At 35.7% G+C, this 11,310-nt stretch overlaps 1 pseudogene; it reads right to left on the bottom strand.

The window, feature by feature from the left end:
• Positions 1 to 6,213: 6,213 nt before the first annotated feature.
• On the bottom strand, positions 6,214 to 10,684 carry LOC134269590 (uncharacterized; annotated as a pseudogene).
• Positions 10,685 to 11,310: the final 626 nt, after the last annotated feature.

Genomic DNA, 11,310 nt, shown 5'->3' on the forward strand with positions numbered 1-11,310 from the left:
ATGTAACACCTTCCATTCATGAATACGGAGTGTTTTTCAGCATGTTTCAGCATTTTAAATGTATTCCAAATGTACCCTTGGTTACCACTTACTTAGAGATATATTCTAAACAGTTTCTTTACAGTATAAGTGACATCAAGGTGTCATGTTTTTGTGAGAATGGTTTGTATGCTTTTTCTAGTTTTTATTAAGCCACGGTCAAGATTTAAAGTGGCTGAAAATCTCGATTTTTCAAACTTTTCTGGCTGTTGCCATAGCAACCGAGACACATAGCAACGAAATTTTGTTTGATATTTGTTTCTGGTGTCAAGTACTAATCGTGGGTGACGTTTCATCAAAATCGGTGACCATGCGTGGCAACGAAGTTTAAGTGGTTACAGAGAATGGCTATTAAAACCCTGACCCTAGGGTCATGAATTTCACTATTTTGGTAGAGGACTCAATGCTGATCAAAATCATGCCAACAGTTTTACGTCCAGGAGTAAAGAAGAAGATTTTTTTTCAAAGATTTCATTAATTTTAGTGGTTTTGGCCCCCTTCCCTCTGGCCCTGGGGGGACAAGGGACCATGGAATTCTCAATTTTTGTTCCTCTTTATCCATATCTGCGTTATGTCAAAATTGATTGAGCGGATGCAGAGAAGATGAAAACGCAAGACGCACAATACCGGACGAAAATCGATAGCAGTAGGTCACCGGAGTTGACTGAGATGACCTAAAAATGTTCATCTCATCAACAGCAAAGCCATTCTGTGCATCCTTAGGGAGTGTAGATTTTTATTACTTTACGGATTTTTGCTTTTACCTAGCCGAGATTCCTCAGACTCTTACCCTTGCTTGTGTACTGGGATATGTGTAGGGGAGGATCAGAGCGCAGGCCATATTAAAAAGTGGTAACTAGGACCTATAGCGACACAGCTGGTATCGCGATTCTGCATGATTTTTTCAACTTAATTTCGCGGATCTAACTCCCGAGACGCTAGAAATCAGTAAAAGGATGATTCTTTACAATTTAATTGTCATTAAAATGATGTTATCGCCATTTAAACGGCCCTACCAAATGAAGCATCACTTGAATAAGGTCGTCTCCTCGCCATTCGACTTCTTGCTCATGACGTCAGCACATAAATGGCAAAAATATGACAATACAGTTGTAGAAAAATTATTCCTTTACTTACTCGCGTCTCGGAAGATCCGCGAAATAAAGTTGTAAAGGGTAAGCAGAGGCGCGACACCAGCTGCTATCACGGATTTCCCACTTTTCAATATGGCCTCCGCTCTGACTCTCCCTGCATATTTCACATTATTAAAAGCTGGGATAAAAGTCAGAGGAATCTTGGATAAGCTTTTACCCTAATAAAAGGTAGACGTAGTATTCTTAGAAGAAGCATTTACAAAAGGTTGTTAGATTTATAAAGGATAGAGAGGTCCTAGAATCCATGTGTCATGTCAGAATTTGTCAACTTGAAGAAAAAAACCATAATCACCTTTAGAAAAAATCAACAGAGAAATAAGCTTGGGTAGAATTTTGGATGCTTTTATTTATTTACAGAGAGCAACCATCAGTTACCCCCCCCCCCCTCATCAGTGTTGTCTCCAACTTATCCCGAGTTAAGTGGTGTCAACTACTTTAATGATCCTTAACTCTGCTCGGTACAGTATTCTTCATTTGACGGAGTTATAGGCATGATCGCTAAGTTGTGAAAAAGGGCTTTATTAGAAAAAGTGACATAAAAAGTGCATGTGGTAGATATACCTATTTACCCGGGAGATATTGACTTGTTTGGTTTCTCATTATGAAAATGATTTGTATCACAAACCGGTGGTTGTGTTGATGCATACGCTGTAAAATTTGAAACCTTTTTCGAATATTTTACATTTATTGACATGATACAAATCTGAACTTAAAATTTGAGATTACTATTTAGATGATTTTACTTTTCTACGACACTCGGGAATGTGCTCTTTTCATGTCTCAATTTAAATCAATAGCTTTCCAGTCGCCCGCGTGGTACAATGGTTCGAGTGTCTGCTCTAAAGTCGGGAAGTCGAAAGAGCTGATCTTAACGTCGCAGGTTCGAATCCCTCTATGGGACTCGGAGACTGGTCCTTTGGATGACACCGTATAAACGTAGAATCCGTGTTGCAGAAGTTGTTGGCACGAAAACGATCCCTCTTTGCACAATGGCCGTAATTGCCGTGCTTTCCAACAGTAAATGTTACCGTCTGCATACGAGTAAAAAATTCTCCAGAGAAATGTAAAAGAACATATACAATCAATCGGTCCTTTAGATGACACCGTATAAACCGAGATCCCGCGCCGCAGTACTTTCCTGTTGGCGCTGGCACGAAAAAGATCCCTCACTGCTCAACGGCGATAAGTGCCGTGTTTTGGACAAAATAATTTGTAGCTCTCAACTGGCAAATGGTTGCGTTTCCATACGAGTGAGTAAATTCTCGATAGACACGTTCAACAACATACAAATAACAATAGTCAGACAGGCAAAGGTATTACAATATGTATTGAAGAAGTGGATGAAGTAATCGTCCAATTAATTTTAAGTTTCTGTTCATAAGGCCCATTTATGGTAGCATTATCTTTTCATTTAGGAGGTGAACCACTGACTAGATCCCAGTTTTCACCAGTTTAATTTGTATATAAAAGTATATGTATTAGAGAGAAATTCGGATCCGCCAATGAATTTATATATAAGATCTGCGGATTTAAAAGCGCGATTTGCCAATGAATGGCAAATTCTATTTCGAATAGGGCGAATTATTCTACGGGCAAGTTGCCTAAGGGGCGAAATCTCTAGCATTCTCGCACATGCGTAGCCTGTCGTTTGCCCATGGCATCCGGTTAAACCTCGCTTATATATTCAAAAACCTCCGACGACTCGGCCTATTTAAAAGGAAATCACCTGTTTCTATTTATACATGCACCTTTTCAATTCAAAATCAAACTACATGTATGTAATCATTTGTGAACCAGTGTTATATTTTCATAGTTGCAAGTTTGTTGAATGACAGTAATTTTACTTGTCCAATACTCTTATTCTTCGGGTATTAAAATAGTTTAAGAATGTTTTCCCCAAGATACTTTCAATGTGTAATGTATTATATATCTCTTTTAAAAATTATTTATACATGTATTATAAAACAATAAAAGAAAACATGTGTAAATGCACACACAGAAAAAAAAATAAAATCGTAGGTAAGTAACACGCACTGTGAGACTCGAACTCACGATCATCATGTCTTCAGTCCAGCAATCATACCATTACGCCACGAGGTCTAGGTAATCTAATGGATAAAATTAAGACAGATTGTTGAATTTTGAAATAATTTTAGAAGAAAAATTAAATACATATTTTCAACATTTTCAATATGAAGACCACCTTTATCCAAAATTATCTAAACGTAAGAAAGTGCAGTCATATCCAAATAAAATTATTTAGAAGTGGTCTTTTCCTACAGTTTGTCATTGTTTAGGGGGGTACCTCAGTATTTACTATATTCTCTATATAAAGTGAACGATTTTTATAACTATCAATTGAGGGAATTATTAATAATTGTGTATTATTTTTGTATGAGTTGCTTTAAGGCATATATACTGACACGCAACAGAAACGCAACAAGCAGTAATCTACAAATGTTTGATTTTTTATCTTATGATTTTCAAAAGCGAATAAAGTAAGGCTAAACTCACTTTTCAGAACATCAGAGATTGGATAAAAATGTTAAATGTTTATCTGTTTACTTTACTAAGTAAAATATGACGGTTAAAACACCCCCCCCCCCTCCCAGCCACTCAAGTAAAACGTGCAAGACTGCCCTAAACAACAATTGCAACTTAATTTCTACGATACAATATGTTCATCAATATCGAGATCTGAGCGAAAGAATTATTCTTTGGCATTTTTAAATGCCCGATTTTCAGATAATTAGGTCGAATTTTCTCTAACTTAGAGCAGTGTAGCCACCCTTAGACTTCCGGTACAAGGACTGTCCTTAATGCATATGATACGTAAGACCCTGTTGAGGCGTTATGCAGTGAAATTTCGCATCAGCAACTCTCCATCACCTTTACATTGAAATTTTTCAGCTAGAGCAATGGAAATGCGTACATAAGCCATTTTCATGTAGCCTTAGCATCGTTACGGGAAACGAAAGGAGAGTTTATTTTTTGAAATATTGCTGCATTACTTATGATGAACAGTGAAAAACCTTTAAAACTCCGTAATATTGTCAAATGTTTTGTTAAACCTGCAATTTTTAATTTCTGTTAAGCAGACTCAAACTTGACTTCCGGTTATGGACCGTTAAATTACCGATGTTTACCAAATTGAAGATATTTATAATTTTAAGATACAAAATTCTTTACTTTACATAATTATTTCCCCCTAAAGTAGGGTGTTGCGTTTCTTTTGCGTGTCAGTATATAAACTAACATTGTATGACAAAATTTTGGTTAAACAAAGTATCTAGAAAATCACTACTAGAGTAGGCAAAAGTAACTATCAAACAGGTCCAGCACAATACCTTGATACTATTACAAATACCTTGATCAAGGTATTTTGTGTGATGAAAATACAAAAAAAATTCTCAAAAAATGAAATTAAAAAATTGAATTATGAGTTGTGGTCCGTGTGTTCACTCGTGCATGAAAAGTACTCAGGTATTAAAAAGACAGCATGAAAGAACGTCTTCAGGCGCGCCGAACGCAAAAAAAAGTATCAATTCAATTGGACAAGTCATCATCACTTGTATAATTAAAGTTGAAAAGCAATCCCGATATGGTAAGTGAAGTATTTTATCATGCATATAATGAAAGAAAATATTACACTAAAAGTTTGATAGCAAGGCATGTTTTTCACCAAAAAGTGCAATCCCTACCCAGCGTTGTCGTTCGCTTCGCTACAACACCTCTGTCAACGTCTAAATGCCAAGATTCTTGGCAAAACTTACTTTCACCAATTGCATCATAAATTTTAAATGTAAAACTTCTATACTCTACTTTAACATGTTAAATAAAAGTTAATTTATGAGAATTAGAATCAGATATCGCTTTTTCACCATATCCTGTAGGGGATTATTTCTCGGCAGGATATTACAAACGTGGAAAACTTAAAATGCATTGCCGATAAATATCAACATGATTTAGTTTTTACAGACAAACAACTTGCAGCATTAAGACATATATAGACAAGTAAATGTGTTAATCTTCTTGTGGACAATTTTAAACAAATAAATCACGTCCCTCCGCTTCCGTACTACTTTTTTAGACGTTGACAGAGGTATAAGTGGAACGATAACTCTGGGTAGAGATTGCGAAAAGTGATGTCAAAGTTGTGCATGTTCGGTCATAAATGACACTTCAGTGTAAACAACTGTCCATATTGTTAATAAAAAAGTTTGCAAAACTCACAACTTTCTGCTTTGATCAGTCTAGTCGAACCCTCAAACGGGGGTATACCCCAAAAGAGGGTTTTCCTTCCCTTAATGCAACGCGCGAAAGCGAAAGTGGAATTCAAGAACGATAATTCTTCTTTTTTAAAAAAATATTTTTTAAAAAAAAAATCACAAACATGCAAAAATGAATCGTCTACACTTTGTTTTCAATTAAAAAAAATAATAAATTAATTTTCGTTTTTATTTACCTCATTTCTGAAACACAAAATTTTGTTTACAAGACAGAGGAAATTCGGACGGGCACAGAAGAAAGTGTCGAAAAATAATAAATAACATGTTCATTACACAAAATTTGTAATACCGGGGAACGGAATTATATGTAGTTTAACTTTAAACAAAACATTGTTTGTTTATTCATCCGTTTTTTAAATTATGCATAAAAAATCTAGTTGTATCAAACATGGAGGTCAAGGCACAGAATACGCTAACTTTGGGAGGGAAAAAGTCTCGATTTTTACAATAAACATATACTTTTTCGCAATACAATCTCTTTAAACATCTTTAATCTATCAAGTTTGAGTACATACAGAACTACGAAATAATCCATCACTTTGCACGAGCATATTTTGTGGACCACACGTTTTTCCGTGAAAACGGCACTTTTTGAGTGTCTGCGCATGCGCCGTACCCCCGTTTGAGGGTACGGATTTCCAACATCCGTTTACCCCCGTTTGAGGGTTCGACTAGACTGTTAATTTCACAATGGCTCCTTTTAATATCCAACCGGAAATTAAAAGTTAAAACTAAATACAGGAGGCGGAATCAGGCATCTCTTCATCTTCCAGGTCAAAATCTACGGAGACACAATGGCGTTAAAAATATCGTTATATTTGAGTGGAAATAAGTTGCATGACATATGGAAAGATTTGTTCAAAGATATTTTCTTTAAAGGAAAAGAGAAAAAATAACTATAAATACAGGAAATATAGATAAATAATAATAACAATAATCAGGAAGTAAATCCAGGAAAAAATAAAAAAGGTCAGAGAAAGAGGGGAAGTTGTAGAAGTGGAAAAAACAAGTACAACATATATTGATGATGACCAGAAGCGGAACAATTCAGTTTTAAAAAGAAAAAAATACTCTGCTAAAAAAGGTAATATTTATTTTTTACCTTGAACGTCTCTGGCATCTTTCAAACTGTCTACCAGTTCTAATAGTTCCTTATAGAACTGTATATAAAGCTTTTTGGTGTCAGTCTTAATATCCCTTCTCCATTTCAATGTCTTTTTTTCTCCTGTGGATGCATCATTTCAAGAAACATGTAAATTTTTGAATATAAGTGTTTACATAATTGATATATATTTTATTTTAAATGTACCTGCATCATCATCTAGGTCCATTAGTTCGTCCTACTGGTCCACAATCTTTCCTGAGATTTCTGTTTTGGTTTTGTTCTCAATAGAATTGAAATTTGTTCGATCAAGAGAAGTGAAAAATATAGGCACTAAAGAAACGGATGGTTTAAGAGAATTTTGCTTCGTTGTTTCCTGAAAGAAAGTGACACGGTTATTTTTGCACTTCTGGGAGAAATTAACAAGCTCATAGTCCAGAGGTTTGTTCGAAAGAGAAGTATGATCCCTGGGTTCAAGGGGAGAAAGAAGATAATCAGACTCGCGAAGTTCTGCTCTCCACTGATTTATTTCGTTCTGAAGATCTGTGTGGTATATAGAATCCTCACTGGTATCCCTAACTCCGAGTTGGTGTTTAATGTTCTTGTTGATCTGCAAGACAATTTACCTAGCTATTTTACACTAATAAAACGTAGGTTATTTTATTAAAGTTCATATTATTTTATGTATAAATTCATAAAATGTTTAAATTATTTATGTATATATTAATATAACTTCAACCTTAATTTTTTGTAGGCAAAAGACTTCACAGTAGTACTCACTGTGAAATTCTTTTAATAATTAAAACAACATCAGGAAAGGTCAACACCTTTACGACATCTTTCTTTGAAGAGGTACGATAAAAATTATATAACCTGGCAAAATTCCTTTTTTTTAAATGCATTTTTGTATTTATATGCATAAATTTTTTTAATATGTTTATTTTTGTTCAGGAACTGAGAAGCATCATGGACCGCTCGAATGGAAAATCTACTCCTCAACTCCTTCGTCTGTTCCGTCTAAACTATCTCTCCTTGTCTTGTCACAACACAACCCCCCCCCCCCACTACTCCATCACCCACTTCTACTGTCGTTCGCACATTTGACATATCCTCACCTCCGCGCTTTTCTATTTCTTCGGCACCCGATACATTTCCATCTCCCCAACCTACTCTTTCTACTAAAATAACCATTCGAAGCGAGGTCCACACACCCCCTCCTTACAAAAAACCCACCCCAACTCCAGCTATTCCACTTAAGAGAAGGATGATCGACTTGTTAAAAAATAAGTCCACGCAGATAGAGGATATAAAGACAAAGATACCAGAGACCTGTAATATCTGTCTCAGAAAAGAAGCGCGTGGCCAGTGGGTTGGATGCGACAAAGCACGCTGTGGTTACTGGGTCCACGACATTGTGTGTGATTTTTTGTTTACTTCAAATATTCAGCTAAAGAAAGCAAAATTCAAGTGTCCAGTGCATAGAAATTAAAGTAAATAATTGAATACATGTATGTATTACTGTAGTATTTTGTGTTAGTGTAACAAATAATAAATACTAACTTCTTCTAAATTGTTCAAATTTCTACAAGTCTGCTGCCAGTGCTTCTTTTTGGGAGCGCCGCTGGCTAACCAACTTTTTGCTTGACTGTTTTTTGATTCTAATATGAAGTCAAGGCCTTCACCTTTGCTTGGATGATCAGATTCTATAAATTTATAATTCGCTTCAAGCAAAAAATACTAGTATTTTGTTTAGCACACAAGAAAAACATGTTTTTATAAAAATTAATACATGTGCATTAAAGATACAGTACGTGCTGTGATTTTTTTAATTTTTTTAAAGTGTCGTATAGTAAGACTCTTACGAGTAAATGTTTCATGTTGCTGCAGAAACTGATGAACCTCAACAGGGGCACAAACTCCCATCATGAGATCAGTCAACTCAATCCTTTGGTAATTTGTTTTGCCAGTGCCAAAATACAAAGACGAGAACTTAACCCTACATGCCATAATCGCATCGCTGTTGTTGCGACGCACACCAGCTCGAAAGAGATATACGGCAAGGGCATATGTAAATATGGCTTCCAGTAAGAACCTATCTAATAGTTAAATGAAAAAAAAATGTTATGAAATTTATTTAATGCAACACATTAATATTGCAAAACGATTTGGATAAAATCAAGGAAAATAATTCACTTGTAATTAGGATCCATTACTCAGTATATCCCGACACCAAACGAAAAATCCTTTAGCAGAGGGCTCTAAAGTCCTGTCATGGCAGTGCCGCATGTATGGTTGCAATAATTCGTCTCCTGGATTTCCGAACATTAACGTTTGAATATAAAACAGAAAAAGTTGTATGTCAATAGTTATGTTTATTATGTTTCATATTTGTACTGACCTGTGCCAAATAACAAAATTTCAATAAATTGCATGGCCTTGTGGTGATCATTCGCTTGGAAACATGCTTGGAGGGCTTTTGGGGAATGGTAGCCAAGAAGTTTCGCCAGGTCTACGTCTATGACCTCCCAAAGAAGCTTGATGACAGCTGTTACAGTATATGATTACAGTAAAACAAAGTTAAAATGATGATAAATTCATGCTTGCAACAGAGTAAAATCAAATTATATTCATTATTTTTTAAATGATTTAAAGATTTCTTCTCTATGAAGTATGTCTACATTTTATAAAGATTTTTAATCTATATGAATATTATAAATAACATATAGTATTTATATATGTATACCCTTTGCCATATTAATTTCAGAGTGTCCAAGACCGGGTTGAACCAGCAGATCTTGGAATTCTGGGTTGTCCTGCAGAACGAGTTGGCACAGCAGATAAGGCAGGCCATCGCAGCCGATGATGCTCCATTTTCGTCTTTCTGGTACACCTAATTCTCTTTTTAATTTCTCCAAAATAGACTTAATGGCATTGAAAGAACATGGGTTGACAGAAATTGGGTTGCCCATACGTATATTTGGTGTATTCTTATGATTATGCTCTAAAAATGAATAACAATCAACCTGGCAACGACTTTTATCAGTAAATTTAGTTTTTTTGTTATTTTTTAATAAAATGGAAATGGTGCCTTCTGGGTCGGTCAAACCAGGTCGGGGTTGTGCTGCCAAAATCTGCAATTTGTCTTCAATATAATTTTCTCTCAGATATCTGAAATGATCTTCATAATGATTAATAAGTGCCAAAACTTTCTGCATGGAGTCTGAAATAGAAGAATGGTAAAGACAAAGTCGTGATGAAAAAGAGTCATTGTTTTGTAAATTATAAGGAGGATTCAAGCTGAAATGCACAACTGTGGTGATGGTGCTCAGGATGGCTTTTGCGTCGTATCTTACCCTCCAGTTTCGTGCTAGAACTTGATTGTTATCAAAGATTGTGATAATGTCATTATCAAATGGCACATCTATGGAACTTTGGGAATGTTGTTCTATCCAATTAAGTACAGACGAATAACTTCCTGAAGGGTGAGCACTTGAATATAAATTACAAACTGTCTTGCTGCTAGAAACATAATATGACAATAAATTCAAACTAAAAGAAAATGGTAAGATGGTATTTTTGTCATTGCAATGGAATACAAATGCTCAATGGCATAGACAACTTTTGTTTTTTCAGATGAAGACATGTCATAAAAATCTTTCCCACGTAAAGATGTCACAAAAGAAGTCAACACAGCATCCCTGTCTCTCACCGAGCTGTCAATATCACAACGTTTAAGAAAGTCAACATCTTTGTATTGACCACATAAATTGTCATTAATATCTGTCTTGATCTTACCACTCTCCCGTCCCCCGATAGCACTGGCTATTTTCTGAAGGTTTGCATCTCAGATGTTATTAGTCTTAATCATGGTAACGACTTGTTAACAAATATGTCTTGTTCTTGTTGCACACTTGAAATGAAATTACTCTCTGCGTAGGCTGCACACGATGTACATATATAAACACATCTCTTGGTAATGCACCCATTGTCCAATAACAACTTAATAATTTTTGCTGCAATTTTATTACTTGTAATTTGTAGACTTTATAGTCTTTGTCCTTAGAAAAGACGTCATGCTGCTTACAACTGCACCTTGGCATGGTGTCTCTACATAAATAAAATTAAAACAAAAAAGATAGATAGAAACACCCCCCTTTTTTTAGCTCACCTGAGCCAAAGGCTCAAGTGAGCTTTTCTGATCACATTTTGTCCGTCGTCCGTCCGTCTGTCTGTCCGTCTGTAAACTTTTCACATTTTCGACTTCTTCTCAAGAACCACTGGGCCAATTTTGACCAAACTTGGTACAAAGCAGCCTTGGGTAAAGGGAAATTTAAATTGTTAAAATGAAGGGACATATCTCCTCGCAAGGGGAGATAATCAAGAAAAGACAAAAATAGGGTTGGGTCATTAAAAAATCTTCTCAAGAACCACTGGGCCAGTAAAGCTGAAACTTATGTGAAAGCATCCTGGGGTAGTGTAGATTCTAAATTGTTCAAATAATGACCCCCCGGGGGAAGGGCAGGGCCACAATGGGGAATCAAATTTTATATAGAAATATATAGGAAAAATCTTTGAAAATCCTCTTCTCAAGAACCACTGGGCCAGAAAAGCTGAAACTTATGTGGAAGCATCCTGGTATAGTGTAGATTCTAAATTGTTCAAATCGTGACCCCCGGGGGAGGGGTGGGGACACAATGGGGAATCAAAGTTTTATATAGAATTATAT

The sequence above is a fragment of the Saccostrea cucullata genome, unplaced genomic scaffold, assembly GCF_032062105.1.
Source record: "Saccostrea cucullata isolate Sc308-1 unplaced genomic scaffold, CSIRO_AGI_Scuc_v1 ctg968, whole genome shotgun sequence".
NCBI lineage: Eukaryota > Metazoa > Mollusca > Bivalvia > Ostreida > Ostreidae > Saccostrea > Saccostrea cuccullata.